We start from the raw sequence: 22902 nt of genomic DNA, 5'->3' as shown, positions 1-22902 counted from the left end.
TGAATGTGCAGGCAGGGGGCTCTAATGTGTCAGTGCCCGAGATAGAGGTTATACTCTCTCATCAGTGATGCGGGCTCAATACAGAATCAGGGTGAGGCACTGGAGAGTCTGGTGGAAGTATACCCCTTCCAACCTTGACCCCTGGGCAGCATATCAGAATCTGAGTAGGTGTGTTTATGTGCTTGAAGGCTCCTGTATGAGCACACATGGACACAGGCTTATTGTACTTAGAGATTGTGAAGAAATATTAACAAATCTGTGCTGAGCACCCAAGTATGCCAGACCCTGTACACATGTTCTCTCACCCAGCCCTTATGAAGTGGCTAGGATTCCCATAGTCAGAAAACCAAGTCCGAGAGAGGAAACTGCTCATTCAAGGTTTGCAAAAGTAGGAAATAAAACCAGGTTGTGGCCTGAGTCTCTAACTTAGATTTACTCCTCCAAGTGAGATAGTAGAATTGCAATCCAGTCTGTGTGTGTGTTAAAAGTATTAATTTGTCAAACATAATCACTTAGAATAGTACACACTTGTGGTGACTTCTGTCAATTTTGTTGTCTTTGTTATACCAAAAGCTTCAGTCAGATGAAACTGAACTGAGCCTCCCTGGACCTCTGAGAAGCCCTTTCTCTGCTGTACAAGAGTGATCACCACCTGAGCAATAAACAGTCTCTCTAGAACATGTTTCCAATCTTGTCATTCACTTATTTAAACTCCTTCAGTGGTTTCCAGTTTTCTTCCATTTAAGGGCCAAATTCTTAACTTTGTCTTTTAATAATCTGACCTCACTGGATCTGCCTGATCACATTTCCTGCTATTTTACTTGAGACGCCATGTGAGAGCCCTACTGAACTTCTCATTGGTTGTTTACCAAATGTGTCATGTTCTTTAGTAACTCCCTGATCTGACAACTTGGTCCCTCTGCCTGGAATCTCTCTTCCTACTTTTCCATCTGGGTAACTGCCACTCCTCTTCTAGAATAGCTGTTTAAGGTACCAGGATAGGGTAGGCATAGGGCTGTGGGATTCAGTTTAAGGGCAGAAATATAAGGTTTAACTAACACATAGTAAAAACTACCCTTGAAAATGTACTAAACCATCCCAAAGTATATCATACAAGGTTTTGTTTATACAACCTTGTACATAAATATGTATGTGAAAATATGTGTCATTAAACACTGGAATCACACTCAGAGCAGTATAGTAAAATGTGAAAGCTGTGAGAAGTAGAGAACTCAGATCCCATGAGGGAATCATAAATGAACATCTGTCTTCTCATGATCACCCACATCTGGGATTCACTGAGTCTTCCTGGTAGCCTGAATGATCAAAATTGTTTGTTCCCCCTCTCTCTCTCTCCAATCTAAATGGAGCCCCATAATGCTATCTCACTAGAACCACATATTCTGTGAATCTTTTCCTGACTCCCTCAGACACTATCAGTCTAATAGAATTCTGATCATATCTCTACCATAGCACCTATTAGGTCTTGTCATAATTATTTAAGTATCTATTCTCCCAAATAGACTGTGAACACCTGCAGAGTATGACCCAGAGCATCTATATCCATAGAACCTAGGACAGTTCTTAGGACCAGCGCTTCTCAAAGCATATTCCATGGATCAACATCAGAATTACCTAGAACACGTCTTTTTTTTTTAATCTTTTGGCCATGACTCACGGGGAATGTGGGACTTTAGTTCCCTGAGCAGGGATCAAACTTGCATCCCCTGCATTGGCAGGGCAGAGTCTTAACCACTGGCCCATCAGAGAAGTCCCTGGAGCACCTCTTAAAATCTAAATTCATGAAAGAGAAATAACAATTTTATTTTAATTTTTATTTAAGGTTCTGATTCAGTACTTCTTGGGTTGGATCCAGGAATCTCTATTTTTGAGGCACTTCCCAGGGATTAGATCTGATAGACAGAGTGCCTGAAGAACTATGGACAGAGTTTCATGACATTTTACAGGAGGCAGTGATCAAGACCATCCCCAAGAAAAAGAAATGCAAAAAGGCAAAATGGCTGTCTGAGTTAAATTCAGCTCAGTTGCTCTGTCATGTCTGACTTTTGCGACCCCATGAACTGCAGCATGCCAGGCCTCCCTGTCCATCACCAACTCCAGGAGTCCACCCAAACCCATGACCACTGAGTTGGTGATTCCATCTAACCATCTCATCCTCTGTCATCCCCTTCTCCTCCGGCCCTCAATCTTTCCCAGCATCAGGGTCTTTTCAAATTAGTCAGCTCTTCCCATCAGGTGGCCAAAGTACTGGAGTTTCAGCTTCAACATCAGTCCTTCCAATGAACACCCAGGACTGATCTCCTTTAGGATGGACTGGTTGGGTCTCCTTGAAATCCAAGGGACTCTCAAGAGTCTTCTCCAACACCACACTTCAAATGCATCAATTCTTTGGCACTCAGCTTTCTTTATAGTCCAGCTCTCACATCCATACATGACCACTGGAAAAACCATAGCCTTGACTAGACGGACCTTTGTTGACAAGGTAATGTCTCTGCTTTTTAAAATGCTGTCTAGGTTGGTCATAACTTTACTTCCAAGGAGTAAGCGTCTTTTAATTTCATGGTTGCAATCACCATCTGCAGTGATTTTGGAGCCCAGAAAAATAAAGTCAGCCACTGTTTCCCCATCTATTTGCCATGAAGTGATGGGACCAGATGCGATGACCTTAGTTTTCTGAATGTTGAGCTTTAAGCCAACTTTTTCACTCTCCTCTTTTACTTTCATCGAGTCTCTTTAGTTCTTCTTCACTTTCTGCCATAAGGGTGGTGTCATCTGCATATCTAAGGTTATTGATGTTTCTCCTGGCAATCTTGATTCCAGCTTGTGCTTCTTCCAGCCCAGCGTTTCTCATGATTTACACTGCATGTAATTTAAATAAGCAGGGTGATGAAACTAAGCCATGCCGTGTGGGACCACCCAAGACAGACAGGTCATGGTGGAGAGGTCTGACAGAATGTGGTCCATTGGAGAAGGGATTGGCAAACCACTTCAGTATTCTTGCCTTGAGAACCCCATGAACAGTATGGCTATCTAAGAAGGCCTTAAAATTAGCTGAGAAAAGAAGAGAAGTTAAAGGAAAAGGAAGGATATACCCATTTGAATGCAGAGTTCCAAAGAATAGCAAGAAGAGATAAAAAAAAGCCTTCCTCAGTGATCAATGCAAAGAAATAGAGAAAACAATAGAATGGGAAAGACTAGAGAGCTCTTCAAGAAAATTAGAGATACCAAGGGAACATTTCATGCAAAGATGGGCTCAATAAAGGACAGAAATGGTATGGAGTTAACAGAAGCAGAAGATATTAATAAGAGGCAGCAAGAATACAGAGAAGAACTATACAAAAAAGATCTTCATGACACAGATAACTACGATGGTGTGATCACTCACCTAGAGCCAGACATCCTGGAGTGCAAAGTTCAGTGGGCCTTAGGAAACATCACTATGAACAAAGTTAGTGGAGGTGATGGAATTCCAGTTCAGCTATTTCAAATCTTAAAAGATGATGCTGTGAAAGTGCTGCACTAAATATGCCAGCAAATTTGGAAAACTCAGCAGTGGCCACAGGACTGGAAAAGGTCAGTTTTCATTCCAATCCCAAAGAACGGCAATGCCAAAGAATGTTCAAATTACCACACAATGGCACTCATCTCACATGCTAACAAAGTAATGTTCAAAATTCTACAAGCCAGGCTTCAACAGTATGTGAACTGTGAACTTCCAGATGTTCAGGCTGGATTTAGAAAAGGCAGAGGAACCAGAGATCAAATTGCCAACATCTGCTGGATCACTGAAAAAGCAAGAGAGTTCCGGAAAAACATCTACTTTTGTTTTATTGACTACACCAAAGCCTTTGACTTTGTGGATCACTACAAGCTGTGGAAAAGTCTTCAAGAGATGGGAATACCAGACCAGCTGACCTGCCTCCTGAGAAATCTGTGTGCAGGTCAAGAAGCAACAGTTAGAACTGGACATGGAACAACACACTGGTTCCAAATCAGGAAAAGAGTACGTCAAGGCTGTATATCATCACCCTGCTTATTTAACTTACATGCAGAGTACATCATATGAAATGCTGGGCTGGATGAAGCACAAGCTAGAATCAAGTTTGCCAGGAGAAATATTGATAACCTCAGATACACAGATGACACCATCCTTATGGCAGAAAGCAAAGAAGAACTAAAGAGCCTCTTAATGAAAGTGAAAGAGGAGAGTGAAAATGTTGGGTTAAAGCTCAACATTCAGAAAATGAAGATCATGGCATCCAGTCCCATCACTTCATGGGAAATAGATGGGGAAACAATGGAAACAGTGAGAGACTTTATTTTGGGGGGCTTCAAAATCACTGCAAATGGTGAGTGCAGCCACAAAGTTAAGAGATGCTTACTCCTTGGAAGAAAAGCTATGACCAACCTAGACAGCATATTAAAAAGCAGATATATTGCTTTACCAACAAAGGTCCATCTAGTCAAAGCTATGGTTTTTCCAGTAGTCATGTATGGATGTGAGAGTTGGACTATAAAGAACGCTGAGCGCCAAAGAATTGATGCTTTTGAAGTGTGGTATTGGAGAAGACTCTTGAGAGTCCCTTGGACTGCAAGGAGACCCAACCAGTCCATCGTAAAGGAAATCAGTCTTGAATATTCATTGGAGGGACTGATGTTGAAGCTGAAAGTCCAATACTTTGGCCACCAGTGTGAAGAACTGACTCATTGGGAAAAGACCCTGATGCTGGGAACAATTGAAGGCAGGAGGAGAAGAGGACAGCACAGGATGGGGTGGTTGGATTGCATAACTGAAACAATGGGCATGAGTTTGAGTAGGCTCCGGGAGTTACTGATGGACAGGGAAGCCTGGTGTGCTATAGTCCATGGGATTGCAAAGAGTAGGACATGACTGAGAGACTGAACTGAACTCCAGGTAATAATGATACAGATATAAATGTGGCCTCTTTTTTGATGCCTTCCCCACCTGCTCTCTCCTGTCTCCCATAGACATGACCTCTCCCATTGCCATAGGGTGAGAAATGGGAAAACGTTAGAACTGAGATGCAGGGGATTGTTGCTGGCACTGAGAGGGGTTAATTGGGAAGGAGTTGGAAAGATGGCTTGAATTTTACCCAGAGGTTTTGCATCCAAGTCTGTGCACAGAAGTTGAGGTTGCTACAAGAGTTGTAAAGTGGCAACAGTGATCATTTTAGTTGACTCCTCAGGACTCATTCCATCCCTTTTCCATTGAATTGCAGCAAGGCAATTTGGGAAATTGACCTCAGTTCAAGGGGTAAGTCTAATTGGTCTGAGGATAAACCTTTTGCCAGTTATGGGTCAGACACCCAGACTGCCTAAAATTCAGGTGAAGGTTTATTGCAGCCTTTTGGAAAACTTTATCCTTGCTTTTAAGAGATGGACTCTTCCCTTGGTTGTGAACAAGAAAGCACGTGGCTCTGATTGCTGTTGACAAATTTCTCATGACTGTGAGAAGAATCTAGCCTTAGATAGAAGCTGATCTTTGGGTAATAGAGTACAGTGATGGAAAGAATCTGGGTCCTCGGTGACATTTATTTTAAGTTGTGGTAAAATACTCACAACATGAAATTTACCATCAGTGGCATTAAGTACATTCACATTATTACACAGTCATCACCACCATCCATCTCAACAACTTCTACATCTTCCTCAACTTAAAATTGGTGTTCATTAAACAGTGACCACTCAATTATCCCTCCCTCCAGCCTCTGGCAACCACCATTTTACTTTCTGTCTCGGAGAATTTGACTACTCTAGAAACATCATATAAGAAGAATCATAAAGATTTGTCCTTTGAGACTATTTTATTCACTTAGCCTAATGTCCTCAAGCTTCATTCTTATTGTAGCATGTGTAAAATTTCCTTCCTTTTTAATGCTGAATAATATTCCATTGTACCATATTTTGTTTATCCATTCATCTGTCTATGGATGGTTAGGTTGTTTCCGCTTTCTTGTTATTGCAAATAATGTCGTTATGAACACAAGTATACAAATGTCTGTTCAAGTCCCTGCTATCAATTCTTTTAGGTATATACCCAGAAGTGGAATTCCTGGATCATTCTATGTTTAATTTTTTGAGGCATTGCCATACTGTTTTCCATAGCAGTTGCACCATTTTACATTTCCACCAGCAATGCACAATAGTTCCAGTTTTTCCACGTCCTTGCCAATTCTAGTCATTTTGTATTTTGTTATTGTTGCTGTTTTTTCTTTTTAATAATAGCCATCCTAGTGGATATGGAGTAGTATCTCATAATGGTTTTGATTCTTATTTTCCTAATGACTAGTGATGTTGAGCACTTTTTCATGTGCTTATTGGCAATTTGTATATCTTCTTTGAATAAATGTCTATAGAATTCCTTTGCCTTAATCAGATTATTGACTTGTACTTGATGACACTTTTAAACTGCTGAATCAACCAACTCTGATGTCTGCTCTGACTTTGTACTCCCAGTTATGTAGTTTAGTAAACTGCCTGTGGTAAACTGAATAATGACCCTTAAAAGATATCCATGTTCTAATCCCTGAAATCTATGAATATGCTCTCTCAGGTACTTTGCAGATGTGATTAAGTTCAGTTCAGTTCAGTTCAGTCACTCAGTCGTGTCTGACTCTGCAACTCCATGGACTCTAGCACACCAGGCTTCCCTGTCCGTCACCACTCCCAGAGCCTACTCAAACTCATGTCCATTGAGTCGGTGATGCCATCCAACCATCTCATCCTCTGTTGTCCTCTTCTCCTCCCACCTGCAATCTTTCCCAGCATCAGGGTCCTTTCCAATGAGACAGTTGTTTACATCAGGGGGCCAAAGTATTGGAGCTTCAGCTTCAGCATCAGTCCTTCTAATGAATATTCAGGATTGATTTCCTTTAAGATTGACTGGTTGGATCTCCTTGAAGTCTAAGGGACTCTCAAGAGTCTTCTCCAACACCACAGTTAGAAAGCATCAAATCTTTGGCACTCAACTTTCTTTATGGTCCAACTCTCATGTCCATACACGAAAAAATCATACTTGAAAAATCATAGCTTTGACTAAACACCTTTGTCAGCAAAATAATGTCTCTGCTTTTTAATATGCTGTCTAAGTTTGTCACTGCTTTTCTTCCAAGGAGCAAGCATCTTTTAATTTCGTGGCTGTGGTCACAATCTGCAGTGATTTTGGAACCCAAGAAAATCAGTCAGTCACTGTTTCTGTAGTTTCCCCATCTATTTGCCATGAAGCAAATTAAGGGTCTTGAAATGGGAAAATTATCAGGGTTATTAGGTGAGCCCAGTGTTATCACAGGGGTCTTATGAGAGAGAGGCAGCAAGGTCAGAATCAAAGAAGATGTAACAATGGGAGCAAAGGTCAGAAAGATATGAGATCATGAGCCAAGGGATGGGGGCTGCCTCCATTAACTAAAAAAGGGGAAGGAATGGATTTTGCCACAGATTCTCCAGAAGAATGCAGCTCCACCAACATCTTGATGTTAGTTTTGCAAATGCGTTTCAGATGTCCAATCTGCAGAGCTGTAAGATAATAAATTTGGCTGTTTTAAGACTCCATAAGTTTATCAGTCACTCAGTCATGTCTGACTCTCTGTGACCACATGGACTGGGGTCCACCAGGCTCCTCTGTCCATGGGATTCTCAAGGCAAGAATACTGGAGTGGGTTGCCATTCCCTTTTCCAGGGGATCTTCCTGACCCAGGGATTGAACCCAGGTCTGCCTGCATTGTAGGCAGATTCTTTATCATCTGAGCTACCAGTGAAGCCCTTTAACCTCTATTGTTGTTCAGTCACTGTTCAGTTGTTCAGTCATGTCTGACTCTTAGTGACCCCGTGGATTGCAGCAAGCCATGCTTCCCTATCACCACCTCCAGGAGTTTGCTCAAACTCACGTCCAACAAGTCAGTGATGCCATCCAACCATCTCATCCTCTGTCTTTCCCTTCTCTTCCTGCCTTCAGTCTTTCCCAGCATCAGGGTTTTTCCAATAAGTCGGTTCTTCATATCAGGTAGCCAAACTATTGGAGCTTCAGCTTCAGCATCAGTCCTTCCAATGAATATTCAGGGTTGATTTCCTCTAGAATGGACTGGTTGGATCTCCTTGCAGTTCAAGGGACTCTCAAGAGTCTTCTCCGGCACCACAGTGCAAAAGCATCAGTTCTTTGCCATTCAGCCTTTTTTATGGTCCAACTCTCACACCCATACATGACTACTGGAAAAAAACATAGCTTTGACTATGAGGACCTTTGTAGGCAAAGTAATGTCTCTGCTTTTTAATATACTGTCTAGGTTTGTCACTTCTTTTCTTCCAAGGAGCAAGTGTCTTTTAATTTCATGGCTGCAGTTACTGTCCAGAATGATTTTGGAGCCCAAGTGATTTTAAGCCTCTAAGTTTGTGGTAATTAGTTACAGCAGCAATGGGAAACCATATGCTACCTTATTGTTTAAGTCAGAGCAGGCTTCAGGGTTGGTTCATTCAACAGTTTAAGAGTGTCAATAAATATATCTCAACAATAAAAAAAAAATCACCTCATCAGAAAAGAGGCAAAGTCATTTTGTTATTTACAGCCAAGGGCATCTTCATCGATACACCAAGTAAACCAACAGTAAAATAGCCAAGTCTAGACTCTCAGTGAATTCCAAACTACCTAGCAACCATGTTTAGGGAGTTTGATAGTGGACAGTCATTGCATGACAGGGAACTGACAAGGAAAATAAATTCTGATGTACATTCTGATGTACTAGAGAAAACTGAAGTCACCCTCAAATGTTTGATTACTGAATGAATATGGTTATTTTTGCTTAATTTGATTACTTGTGTTTATAATTTCCTCCCTGGTTTGGCGCTTCTGTGGTACTGACCTGCAGGGCTGTGTATTCCTCACCAGACTGGCTTAGCCTGTGGGTTTGATGGCGAATATGCACAGGAGTTGATTGTTGCCCTAGAGGCTTGTCTTATAAACTCAGACTCTTTTGCAAACTCTATCTTGCCTCCCTCAGGGACTTTTTCCTTCCCTGTTATTTGTTGTTAAATCACCAGGCTGAGCTAAGTACCCAAACAACAGATCTTTCTCATCAGGTCCCAGAGGAAAGAGACATGGTCCACTCACCTTGGACCCCAAGTCCTCAAATCACTAATGAAGCAGACTGTGTAAGTTCCCTAGGCCCAGGTCCTGATTCCAACTTGGGTGGGCAGAAGTTATTGCCTTAAAGCAAATAAACTAAAAACAAAACAAAACAAAGCAGATAGGTTCATTTCCTTTCCTTTCTTGATGTCTAGAGTTTGTGTTAAAACTGGGTTTCCTGCCTTCACTCTCAGTTGAGTGTGTGGAGAATTACAGAGCAGTGCCAAAAAGATTGTTAAAGATCCTTCTACTTTTAAGGGAATGCAGATTACTTTTAGGGGAGAAGAGGACTTTCTGCAAAACATATAAGCAATCTTTGTACCTAGAACTGAAGCTGTTTCCCATAATAAAATTTTCCATTGATCAAGTATCTGTTTCCCTCTGATGAGCTCCAAACAACTGGAGATATAATCATTTTTCTTTCTAGGCTAGCTAATGATCTAAGTTGTGGGTTCTTCAGATACTTGTCTTCTCCCCAGTCTCCCCATGCTGCTGGGTTTTAGGACTTTCCATAGCAGGTCAGCAGCCCCACTAGAGCTAAAATACCATCTTTGACAACTGTCATTCCAATCTCAAGAATCCTAAGAAATTGGGTATTTCTGTGAAACCATGTCTCCAGTGAACTGCTTGACTCCGAGCTTCAGGACTCAAGAAGTCAACCAGCTTGTGCAAGTGAATGTGCCCCATCACATGTCCTTCACAAATTGACTTCAGCTGCAGAACTTAACTTTCAGCTTGTGCTTTAGAGGAAGACAAACTGGGGTCCAAGTCTTGGCTCTCTCCAAGTACTAGCTGGAGGTGATTTTGAGGTTGTTTAACCATTCCAAACCTCAATTTCATTACCTGTGAGATGGGGATAATAGTGTTTACCTCGCAGGTTTGTTGTGAACATTAAAAGAGATCACAGTAAATGCTCAGTAAATGTTAAGGGAGTTGGAAAATGTTTGTTGAATCTATTTGGAGGCCTAGTTCCTGCCCTATGATTCCCTAGACTTAGCTGATAAAATCATAATTCCTGACTGGAACCTTACAATAAACTCTTGATAAGCATCTCTGGAATTACAGCTTAAATTCTACAACCAGAGCACACAAATCTTGCTCTATAGTATTTCACATCTCATTTTTTAAAGTTCTGCTAATTGTGACTTAAAATAAATTATTTCAAGGAGCAAGTGATTTCTCTGCAACAAAGTAAATGTTATGTCTAACAGGTATCAGGTTACAATTTAATGTAGGGAATCACTAATCCCATTGCCCAATTTGGTCAGACATTCCATTCCAATTGTGTTACCTCTCACCCAGAGATCCCCAAGGGTTAACTCAACCTCGGCTGGCTGAACAGGTGGCTCCTTCTTCTCCCACCACTCCATGTATTGTGTCATATCACATTCTTCTCATGGGAGTATTAAGGCTCAAGGGGAAGATGAATTGATCCCTGTTTACAGACTATAGAAAGTAAAGTCAAGGTCTGTTCCATTTCACTTCCAGAGTTGTCCATTAATATCATTTTCCTAATGTAAAAGAGGTATTTGGGGGCATCTAAATGTTCAACCTCTAAGGGTGCCTAATGTACACCTGAGAAATGCCATTGAGTAGAAAAAGAAATGGCCTTATCTTTGCTCAATAAGAGGGTACAGTGGACCTTCAATCAATATCAGATCTCAGCACCTGTGCCTTTCTAACATTACTTCTCAATTCGTTAGTTAGAAAGGAATACATATACATATATGCATGTAGTTCAGGTGAATCAAAAGAATAGCAAAGAGAGAAACCCACAAAACCCAACTACTTGGGATATTGTTTTGGCTAATGATAACAGAAACCCAAATTGACAATAGCTTAAACAAAAGTGTATTCCTCTCTCATATTACAATCTGGAGGTAGTCAGTCCAGGCTGCATGTCTGCTTAGCAGTTCTTCTGCATGGAGTTTTCAAGTATCCAGTCTCCTTCCATCCTGTGGCTCACCAATCTGAGGGTATTTCCCTTGTCCACCTGGCTCAAAATGGCTTTCCATGATGTCCAGGAACCAACTAGCAGGATGAAGAAAGTATGAGAAGGAGGAGGTGCCCTCTTCCTTTAAAAGTTTGAACAGGAGTTTCTTCCTGTCTCTTCTAGCTGCATCCCATTGGCAATAGCTTAATCAATGACCACAATAAGCCTGGTGAATGTACTCTTGAGCTTGGTGGCCATATGCTGAACTCAAATTCCTTTAACTTTGGAAGAAGGGAGAATGGACATAATGGAACAATGAATAGTCCAAAAATTGTTCATACCATTGAATTTTCAAGAGAAAAGCATTAACCTGCTTGTCCTCTGATCATAAACACACCTAGACAAACTTTTAACCACTGAAGCTGGTCTTCATGATACTCCTCCAGTTGTGAAACCCTTAAAATTCTTTCATGTTGTTTGTTTAAATAGCTACAGCTCTAGGACCCCCAATCAAATGCCCAGTTGGCCCATCCCCTTCTGCCCTGCACTATACTCCTCATGATCCAGCAACTAAAGGGTTAAAGCATAGCTCAGCAATGGGCTCCAGAGCTAAGCCATGGTTCATCCTAACTAGTGACTGCAGACTAACACAGGTAGTAACCTATTTTGACTCTCAACCCTGCGCTAAAGATGAAGGGATGCTCCATCAGGAAGTTAACTCAGGATTTTTCAGTTGCTTGATCAGGCACAACAGAGACCTGGTGCAAGCAAACCTCCCACAAACCTGGTTTGGGCTGACACTATGTCTTGGTTTCTCTGTCTCTAAAATGTGAGAGGCTCTCTTTGTCATTAGTCAGGAAGTTGGTAAGAAAAGGAAACAGTGACGTCAGTAATCAGATATAAAGATATAATAATTAGAAATGATATCCTGACCCAGTCAAAGCAATATTTAAGAAAGATCATTCCAAAAAGGGGACTGGAGGAGCCGTTCAATGAGGCTTTAAAAGACAAGTTCAAAAAAATAAAAAAATAAAAGACAAGGTCTGGGCTAGTGCTGGCAGAAAAAAGAGACAGTCTCCTGCATGAAAATATAATGAAAAAGAGTAAGGCTCGATGGAATCTCTAAGAAGCAATACTAGTATCTTAAAAGACAGAATTAAATGAGCATATTCCCCTCATCCAGGCAGAGACAGCCCTGCTGATTGTCCCCCTCTTGGTTATTTCCCATAGGAACACCAAACACACAGTGTATGTGGAGATTCAAAATAATGTCATAAAGCTAATCATGCCCCAATGCGCACTTTGCTCCATCAATATTCCATCTGCTTTCACATTCCCAAGAAAATACAACAAGAAAACCAGGCTCAGGCAAGGTCCTTCTCCTCCCTGAGCCTTCATTTTCATGTGTAAATCCAGGATAATTCTATCCACCTTTTATGGTGGTTGTGAGGTTTAAATGAGAAAATGCACATATGTATCCTGTGGCCCTGGTAAATGGTAAATGCTCAAAAATTTTGTCTCCTCTTCTTCAATTCTCAGATATTTGGACATTTCCAGGTCACTGGTTTTTCCTAAGAACAAAAATTGAAGCCCAGCACAGACCTCCTACCTGGCTTTTCATTCCCAGTCTTTCTAAAAGGCAGCATTAACATTAGCAAAGTGTCTGCCCTCTGAATCTCAATCCTTGGTCATGCCACCCAATCCAGGCCATCTCTGCTCCTTTCCCAGCACTGCAGTGCTCTGTACACCACCACACCAGCATGCCCATTGGTGCTGCATAATCTACAAGTTCACCTAAATCCTCAACATGGAACCACTCTAGAATCTGTCCCTCCTTCTCAGCCATCTTTCATTCTCCGTACACTTTCAGCCTTTATTGGTGTTTGCCTCACTGCCAGCCTCTCGCCATCACAGACCATCTCTTTTCTGAATCACTAAGAAAGCAGATACTGCCTACAGGTTCATCCCTATCTGCACTCCTCCTTTATCTGTTTCCATTCGGATATTGCAGGAGTCCTGACTTCTGCCCAAACTTAATCATCCCATCTCTACTCGGATCCCATCCTTTTCACACTCTGAACACCATGTCCTATCTGTTATTCCTTCTTTCTCTTATAGTTTCAGCCACTCCCTCTATACTAGCTCCTTCCCATCAGCATTTTAAACACGTTGAAATATCTACTATCTTTTAAAAATTGAGATGTGTGTGTGTATTAGTCACTCAGTTGTGTCTGATTCTTTGCGACCCAATGAACTGTAGTCCTCCAGGCTCCTCTGTCCTTGGAATTCTCCAGGCAAGAATACTGAAGTGGGTTGCCATTTCCTCCTCCAGGAGTTCTTCCTGACCCAGGGACTGAACCCAGGTCTCCTGCATTGCAGGAGGATTCTTTACCACTGAGCCACCACAATTGCCAAATAACATTAGTTTTAAGTGTATGACATAATGATTTGATATTAAGTCTAATACAGGGATACTGAAATTTTTTTCTTGCAATGAGAACTTTTAAGATCTACTTTCTTAGACACTTTCAAATAATATGACTATTAATAACTATAGGACTTATAACTGCAAGTTTGTACCTTTTGACTCCTTTCACCCGTTTTACCCACCCCTGACTCTGGCAGCCACCATTGTGTTCTCTGTATCCATGAGCTCAATTTGTGGATTTTTTTTTTATAGATTCTACCTATTAAGTGAGATCATATAGTATTTGTCTTTCTCTATCTGACTTATTTCACTTAGCATAATGGATCTTGAGTCATCACAAATGACAACATTTCCTTCTTTTTCTACTATATTTTTAAAAAACTTCACAACTGACATTTTGTTCTACTCTAGCACTTGTCTTTTCTTTTCTTTACAGATATGGCATCACTGAGTTGTTTTTCTCTTCTCCCCATATTCCACTTTTCTTTTTTTTTTTCATTTATTTTTATTAGTTGGAGGCTAATTACTTCACAACATTGCAGTGGGTTTTCTCATACATTGACATGAATCAGCCATGGAGTTACATGTATTCCCTATCCCGATCCCCCCTCCCACCTCCCTCTCCACCCGATCCCTCTGGGTCTTCCCAGTGCACCAGGCCGGAGCACTTGTCTCGTGCATCCCACCTGGGCTGGTGATCTGTTTCACTATAGATAATATACATGCTGTTCTCTCGAAACATCCCACCCTCGCCTTCTCCCACAGAGTCCAAAAGTCTGTTCTGTACATCTGTGTCTCTTTTTCTGTTTTGCATATAGGGTTATCATTACCATCTTTCTAAATTCCATATGTATGTGTTAGTATGCTGTAATGTTCTTTATCTTTCTGGCTTACTTCACTCTGTATAATGGGCTCCAGTTTCATCCATCTCATTAGAACTGATTCAAATGAATTCTTTTTAATGGCTGAGTAATATTCCATGGTGTATATGTACCACAGCTTCCTTATCCATTCGTCTGCTGATGGGCATCTAGGTTGCTTCCATGTCCTAGCTACTATAAACAGTGCTGCGATGAACATTGGGGTGCATGTGTCTCTTTCAGATCTGGTTTCCTCAGTGTGTATGCCCAGAAGTGGGATTGCTGGGTCATATGGCAGTTCCATTTCCGGTTTTTTAAGAAATCTCCACACTGTTCTCCATAGCGGCTGTACTAGTTTGCATTCCCACCAAGAGTGTAAGAGGGTTCCCTTTTCTCCACACCCTCTCCAACATTTATTGCTTGTAGACTTTTGGATAGCAGCCATTCTGACTGGTGTGTAATGGTAGTTGTGGTTTTGATGTGCATTTCTCTGATAATGAGTGATGTTGAGCATCTTTTCATGTGTTTTTAGGCCATCTGTATGTCTTCTTTGGAGAAATGTTTGTCTAGTTCTTTGGACCATTTTTTGATTGGGTCATTTATTTTTCTGGAGTTGAGCTGCAGGAGTTGCTTGTATATTTTTGAGATTAATCCTTTGTCTGTTGCTTCCTTTGCTATTATTTTCTCCCAATCTGAGGGCTGTCTTTTCACCTTGCTTATAGTTTCCTTTGTAGTGCAAAAGCTTTTAAGTTCCATTAGATCCCATTTGTTTATTTTTGCTTTTATTTCCAATATTCTGGGAGGTGGGTCATAGAGGATCCTGCTGTGATTTATGTCGGAGAGTGTTTTGCCTATGTTCTCCTCTAGGAGTTTTATAGTTTCTGGTCTTACATTTAGATCTTTAATCCATTTTGAGTTTATTTTTGTGTATGGTGTTAGAAAGTGTTCTAGTTTCATTCTTTTACAAGTGGTTGACCAGTTTTCCCAGCACCACTTGTTAAAGAGGTTGTCTTTTTTCCATTGTATATCTTTGCCTCCTTTGTCGAAGATAAGGTGTCCATAGGTTCATGGATTTATCTCTGGGCTTTCTATTTTGTTCCATTGATCTATATTTCTGTCTTTGTGCCAGTACCATACTGTCTTGATGACTGTGGCTTTGTAGTAGAGCCTGAAGTCAGGCAGGTTGATTCCTCCAGTTCCATTCTTCTTTCTCAAGATTGCTTTGGCTATTCGAGGTTTTTTGTATTTCCATACAAATTGTGAAATTATTTGTTCTAGTTCTGTGAAAAATACCGTTGGTAGCTTGATAGGGATTGCATTGAATCTATAGATTGCTTTGGGTAGAATAGCCATTTTGACAATATTGATTCTTCCAATCCATGAACACGGTATGTTTCTCCATCTGTTTGTGTCCTCTTTGATTTCTTTCATCAGTGTTTTATAGTTTTCTATGTATAGGTCTTTTGTTTATTTAGGTAGATATACTCCTAAGTATTTTATTCTTTTTGTTGCAATGGAGAATGGTATCGTTTCCTTAATTTCTCTTTCTGTTTTCTCATTGTTAGTGTATAGGAATGCAAGGGATTTCTGTGTGTTAAATTTATATCCTGCAACTTTACTATATTCATTGATTAGCTCTACTAATTTTCTGGTAGAGTCTTTAGGGTTTTCTATGTAGAGGATCATGTCATCTGCAAACAGTGAGAGTTTTACTTCTTCTTTTCCTATCTGGATTCCTTTTACTTCTTTTTCTGTTCTGATTGCTGTGGCCAACACTTCCAAAACTATGTTGAATAGTAGTGGTGAGAGTGGGCACCCTTGTCTTGTTCCTGATTTCAGGGGAAAAGCTTTCAATTTTTCTCCATTGAGGGTAATGCTTGCTGTGGGTTTGTCATATATAGCTTTTATTATGTTGAGGTATGTTCCTTCTATTCCTGCTTTCTGGAGAGTTTTAATCATAAATGAGTGTTGAATTTTGTCAAAGGCTTTCTCTGCGTCTATTGAGATAATCATATGGTTTTTATCTTTCAATTTGTTAATGTGGTGTATTACATTGATTGATTTGTGGATATTAAAGAATCCTTGCATTCCTGGGATAAAGCCCACTTCATCATGGTGTATGATTTTTTTAATATGTTGTTGGATTCTGTTTGCTAGAATTTTGTTAAGGATTTTTGCATCTATGTTCATCAGTGATATTGGCCTGTAGTTTTCTTTTTTTTGTGGTATCTTTGTCTGGTTTTGGAATTAGGGTGATGGTGGCCTCATAGAATGAGTTTGGAAGTTTACCTTCCTCTGCAATTTTCTGGAAGAGTTTGAGTAAGATAGGTGTTAGCTCTTCTCTAAATTTTTGGTAGAATTCAGCTGTGAAGCCATCTGGTCCTGGGCTTTTGTTTGCTGGAAGATTTCTGATTACAGTTTCGATTTCCTTGCTTGTGATGGGTCTGTTAAGATCTTCTATTTCTTCCCGGTTCAGTTTTGGAAAGTTATACTTTTCTAAGAATTTGTCCATTTCTTCCAAGTTGTCCATTTTATTGGCATCGAGCTGCTGGTAGTAGTCTCTTATGATCCTTTGTATTTCAGTGTTGTCTGTTGTGATCTCTCCATTTTCATTTCTAATTTTGTTAATTTGGTTCTTCTCTCTTTGTTTCTTAATGAGTTTTGCTAATGGTGTGTCAATTTTGTTTATTTTTTCAAAAAACCAGCTTTTAGCTTTGTTGATTTTTGCTATGGTCTCTTTAGTTTCTTTTGCATTTATTTCTGCCCTAATTTTTCAGATTTCTTTCCTTCTACTAACCCTGGGGTTCTTCATTTCTTCCTTCTCTAATTGCTTTAGGTGTAGAGTTAGGTTATTTATTTGGCTTTTTTCTTGTTTCTTGATGTAAGCCGGTAATGCTATGAACCTTCCCCTTAGCACTGCTTTTACAGTGTCCCATAGGTTTTGGGTTGTTGTGTTTCATTTTCATTCATTTCTATGCGTATTTTGATTTCTTCTATGATTTGTTGGTTAGTCAGAAGTGTGTTATTTAGCCTCCATATGTTTGAATTTTTAACAATTTTTTTCCTGTAATTGAGATCTAATCTTACCACACTGTGGTCAGAAAAGATGACTGGAATGATGTCAATTTTTTTGAGTTTTCCAAGACCAGATTTATGGCCCAGGATGTGATCTATTCTGGAGAAGGTTCCATGTGCACTTGAGAAAAAGGTAAAGTTGATTGTTTTGGGGTGAAATGTCCTCTAGATATCAATTAGGTCTAGCTGGTCCATTGTGTCATTTAAGGTTTGTGTTTCCTTGTTAATTTTCTGTTTAGTTGATCTATCCATAGTTGTGAGTGGGGTATTAAAGACCCCCACTATTATTGTGTTACTATTAATTTCCTCTTTCATACTTGTTAGCATTTGCTGTACATATTGCAGTGCTCCTATGTTGGGTGCATATATATTTATAATTGTTATATCTTCTTCTTGGATTGATCCTTTGATCACTATGTAGTGTCCTTCTTTGTCTCTTTTCACACCCTTTATTTGAAAGTCTATTTTATCTGATATGAGTATTGCGACTCCTGCTTTCTTTTGGTCTCCGTTTGCGTGAAATATTTTTTTCCAGCCCTTCACTTTTAGTCTGTATGTGTCTCTTGTTTTGAGGTGGGTCTCTTGTAGACAGCATATATAGGGGTCATGTTTTTGTATCCATTCAGCCAATCTTTGTCTTTTGGTTGGGGCATTCAACCCATTTACATTTAGGGTAATTATTGATAGGTGTGGTCCCGTTGCCATTTACTTTGTTGTTTTGGGTTCACGTTTATACAACCTTTCTGCATTTCCTGTCTAGAGAAGATCCTTTAGCATTTGTTGAAGAGCTGGTTTGGTGGTGCTGAATTCTCTCAGCTTTTGCTTGTCTGTAAAGCTTTTGAATTCTCCTTCATATCTGAATGACATCTTTGCTGGGTACAGTAATCTAGGTTGTAGGTTATTCTCTTTCATTACTTTAAGTATGTCCTGCCATTCCCTTCTGGCCTGAAGAGTTTCTATTGAAAGATCAGCTGTTATCCTTATGGGAATCCCTTTGTGTGTTATTTGTTGTTTCTCCCTTGCTGCTTTTAATATTTGTTCTTTGTGTTTGATCTTTGTTAATTTGATTAATATGTGTCTTGGGGTGTTTCACCTTGGGTTTATCCTGTTTGGGACTCTCTGGGTTTCTTGGACTTGGGTGGCTATTTCCTTCCCCATTTTAGGGAAGTTTTCAGCTATTATCTCCTCAAGTATTTTCTCATGGCCTTTCTTTTTGTCTTCTTCTTCTGGAACTCCTATGATTCGAATGTTGGGGTGTTTCACATTGTCCCAGAGGTCCCTGAGGTTGTCCTCATTTCTTTTGATCCTTTGTTCTTTTTTCCTCTCTGCTTCATTTATTTCCACCATTTTATCTTCTACCTCACTTATCCTATCTTCTGTCTCCATTATTCTACTCTTGGTTCCCTCCAGAGTGTTTTTGATCTCATTTATTGCATTATTCATTTTTAATTGACTCTTTTATTTCTTCTAGGTCCTTTTTAAACATTTCTTGCATCTTCTCAATCCCTGTCTCCAGGCTATTTATCTGTGACTCCATTTTGTTTTCAAGATTTTGGATCATTTTTATTATCATTATTCTAAATTCTTTTTCAGGTAGATTCCCTATCTCCTCCTCTTTTGTTTGACTTGGTGGGCATTTTTCATGTTCCTTTACCTGTTGGGTATTTCTCTGCCTTTTCATCTTGTTTAGATTGCTGTGTCTGGAGTGGGCTTTCTGTATTCTGGAGGTCTGTGATTCCTTTTTATTGTGGAGGTTTTACCCAGTGGGTGGGGTTGGACATTTGGCTTGTCAAGGTTTCCTGGTTAGGGAAGCTTGCGTCGGTGTTCTGGTGCGTGGAACTGGATTTCTTCTCTCTGGAGTGCAATGGAGTGCCCAGTAATGAGTTTTGAGATGGGTCTATGTGTTAGGTGTGACCTTGGGCAGCCTGTATGTTGACGTTCAGGGCTATGTTCCTGCGTTGCTGGAGAATTTGCATGGTATGTCCTGCTCTAAATCTTATTGGCTCTTGTGTGGTGGTTGGTTTCAGTGTAGGTATGGAGGCTTTTGGACGGTCACTTATTACTTAAAGTTCCATGTAGTCAGGAGTTTTCTGGTGTTCTCAGGTTTTGGGCTTAAGTCTCCTGCCTCTGGATTTCAGTTTGATTCTTCCAGTAGTCTCAAGACTTCTCCAACTATACAGCACTGATAATAAAACTTCTAGGTTAATGGTGAAAAGATTCTCCCCCGTGAGGGGCACCCAGAGAGGTTCACAGAGTTACATGAAGAAGAGGAGAGGGAGGAGGGAGATAGAGATGAGCAGGAGGAGAAAAAGGGGGACTCAAGAGGAGAGAGACAGATCTACACAGTTGTCTGTTCCCAGAGTGTTCTCCATAGCCCAAACACCCACAAAGATTCACAGAATTGGATTGGGAAAAGAAGGGGAAAGGAGGAAATAGAGGTGTTCTGAGGTAGAAAACGGAGAGTCAAGATTGGAAGAGAGTAATCAACACACTCCTGAATAAAAATGGGAACTGAATATTGGATTCTTAAATGTCCACAATTTATATCATATACTGAAAAACAAAGATTAAAAATCTAGAGTAGAGGTTAGACTCTTAAAAATACAATATTAAAAACAAAAACAAAACACACACAAAAAAATTTTAGAAATATATATGAAGTTTGGTTTAAAAATAGGGCTTCTCTTTTTTTTTTTGTAAGGTTATAGTGTAATGAAAATGAAAATTAAGGAGTAGTAGAGGAGTAATAGAGGGCTTTAAAAGGAAATAAGAGAAAAAGAAAAATAGAAAACAGAAGAGAAAAAGGAAAAAAAAACAAGAAAAAAAATTTTTCTTAATTAAAAAAATCATAAAAATCTATGAAAATGAAAGTTAAGGAATCGTGGGGGAGTAATAGGGAATTTTAAAAGAAAATAAAAGAGAAAAAAGAAAAAAGAAAAAAAAATTTTTTTTCCTTTACTTAAAAAAAAAAAGTAAAAATATATCTAGGAATTTCTCTGGAGCTGTTGCGGTCAGTGTGGGTTCGGTTCAGTTTCAGATAGCTCCTCATTCCAGCTTACACTTCTCGATATCTACAGGCCCCTTCCTGTGTAGTCGGTGTTATCTACAGGGATTTTAACCTGTTTCACCGGTCCCTTCTGAAGTGGTTCCCTTTGTTTATTTGGCTTCTGTCTGCCGGTCTCTTCAGTGCCTAATTTCCGCCCTGACACAGGCGGTCTCTTTTTCAGGTAGCTAGTTCCATCGCGCTGCGGGGAGGGGCTGGCACTGCTTTCCCCATCTACGCTGCTCAGGCTCCCGGCTGCTCTATATGTAGCGCGCCCTGCGCTGCGCGCGGTTCCAGCCCTTGGGTGTTCCACAAAAGCACGGAACAAAAAGCTGTGCCTGCTTTTTGTGCCTTCCCTGTCCGAGCAGCTCAGGCAGCCAGGAGCTTGATGGGCACGCTCTCCCTGGATGAGGCGCGCCTTATCCCCTCCGCCGTCCCAGTCTCAGTTTCTGCCCGTGCCGGTCGTGTGCGTGCGCCTTCTGCCCTCCGCGTCCCCAGCCCCAGTCCCCGCCCGCGCAGGTCAGGTGCCTGCGCCCTGTGTCTCGCCGCGACCCTCCTGGTGGATGTCGACCATCCAGAATCGCAGGAGGTCTTTGATTAGAAACTGGAGGCCTGTTTGCAGTGCGGTAGGGGATGCGGTCCTTGGGGCCGAGCCTGCCCTTTCCCCTCCCCCTTCCCCCCTGCCTCCGGCAGGGCTGGGCCGGTCCGCAGCCTGCGAGCTCTTCTCTGGACTTGCTCGGTCCCTTTGTTCTGCGAACATCCGGCAGTGTGTTTGGGCCGGTTAATTATCTCTCGCTTTTGCTATCCCACAGTGTAAGTTGGTAACTCACAAAAGCTCCCTCCGATTGCCCTCAGGGCACTCAGGCCTGGTCCTTACCCTAAGCAATGCCGCCCACTCCTCTCCGTTCCGCCCCCACTTGCTGGTGGCGGATGCGGGCGTCTGGGGTACTTTTCTGCTGGGAGTTGCTTTCAGGCACGTAATCTGTGGGTTTTATTTATTTTTCCTCCCAGTCAGGTTGCCCTCCAAGATTCAAAAACTTCCCCCAGACCCGCCAGTGGGAGGGTTTCCTGGTGTTTGGAAACTTCCTCTATTAAGACTCCCTTCCCGGGACGGATCTCCATCCTTAGCTCTTTTGTCTCTCTTTTTATCTTTTATCTTTTGTCCTACCTCCTTTCAAAGACAATGGGTTGCTTTTCTGGGCGCCTGATGACCTCAGCTAGCAATCAGAAGTTGTTTTGTGCAGTTTGCTCTGCGTTCAATTATTCTTTTGATGAATTTGTAGGAGAGAAAGTGGTCTCCCCGTCCTATTCCTCCGCCATCTTGGCTCTTCCCTCATATTCCACTCTGCAAAGTCACCAGTGGCTTCTTGTGTTTGAGTCAAAGAACAATTTTATTTTTCCACTTATTTATTTATTTATTCATTCTTTCTCTGCCTTGTGATGAAGAAAAGGAATAGAAAAATATTTCTATTATTATCCTCATTTTATGGATAAGGAAATTAAGGCTTAGGAAGGTTAAGAAACTTATCCAGGGTCTAGTGGATATCTAAGGTTTTGAACACCAGGATTTGAACCCAGGTCCATCTCCTGTTTTTCCTATACCTCACATAATACTGTTTCCCAGTCTCCTTTGCAGGTTCCTCTTCATCAATGGAGTGTTCCAGACTTCCATCCTCATACCTTAATATCTATGTATACTCACTCTCTTAGTGATCTATTTCAGTCTCATAACTGAAAATATTTGGTGTATTATCTATGTGGGAGCATGCATGCTTAGTCGCTCAGTTGTGTCTGACTGTTTGTGACCCCATGGACTGTAGCCCGCCAGGCTCCTCTGTCCATGGAATTCTCCAGGCAAGAATACTGGAGTGGGTTGCCATGCCCTCCAAAGGATCTTCCCGACTCAGGGATCGAACCCATGTTTCTTACATCTCCTGCATTGGTAGGCGGGTTCTTTACCACTAGTGCCACCTGGGAAGCCCGAATTATCTACAAAGATGGCCAATAATTCCTTCCATTGTTGTACATGCACATTATTCTACCAATGAAAAAGTGAAATTGATTTCTCCTCCTCCTTATATCTAGGCCTGCCTTGTAACTTGACCTGAGCCACACAATGGGTGAAACTAGAATGTGGCAATTCTGGGCCTATAAAAGACCAGGTACCTTCTGCCAGCTCCCATGTATGAAACTTACACTATTTGAGAAAATGATAAGTTGTCACATGGGGAGAGAAAGGCCACGTAGAGGAGAACTAAGGTGCCCCGGCTGACAGTGAGCACCAAGGCCCGAGACGTGGATGTACCAGGGACAGCAGAGCTCCCAGATAATTGTAGCCATGGAGTCATGAGAAACCCACAGGATCATGAGAAATAATAATTCATCATTGCTTTAAGCTAGTAAGTT

General features: G+C 41.0%; 1 protein-coding gene across 1 annotated transcript in view; it reads left to right on the top strand.

The window, feature by feature from the left end:
* DCX (doublecortin) overlaps window positions 1-22902 on the top strand; it is a 389065-nt gene that overhangs the window by 208641 nt on the left and 157522 nt on the right. The gene's annotated exons all lie outside the window — the stretch shown is intronic.

The sequence above is a fragment of the Dama dama genome, chromosome X, assembly GCF_033118175.1.
Source record: "Dama dama isolate Ldn47 chromosome X, ASM3311817v1, whole genome shotgun sequence".
In the NCBI taxonomy this organism is placed as follows: Eukaryota; Metazoa; Chordata; class Mammalia; order Artiodactyla; family Cervidae; genus Dama; species Dama dama.
The sequence above is the reverse complement of the archived record's forward strand: the minus strand, read 5'-3'. Positions and strand labels throughout refer to the sequence as shown.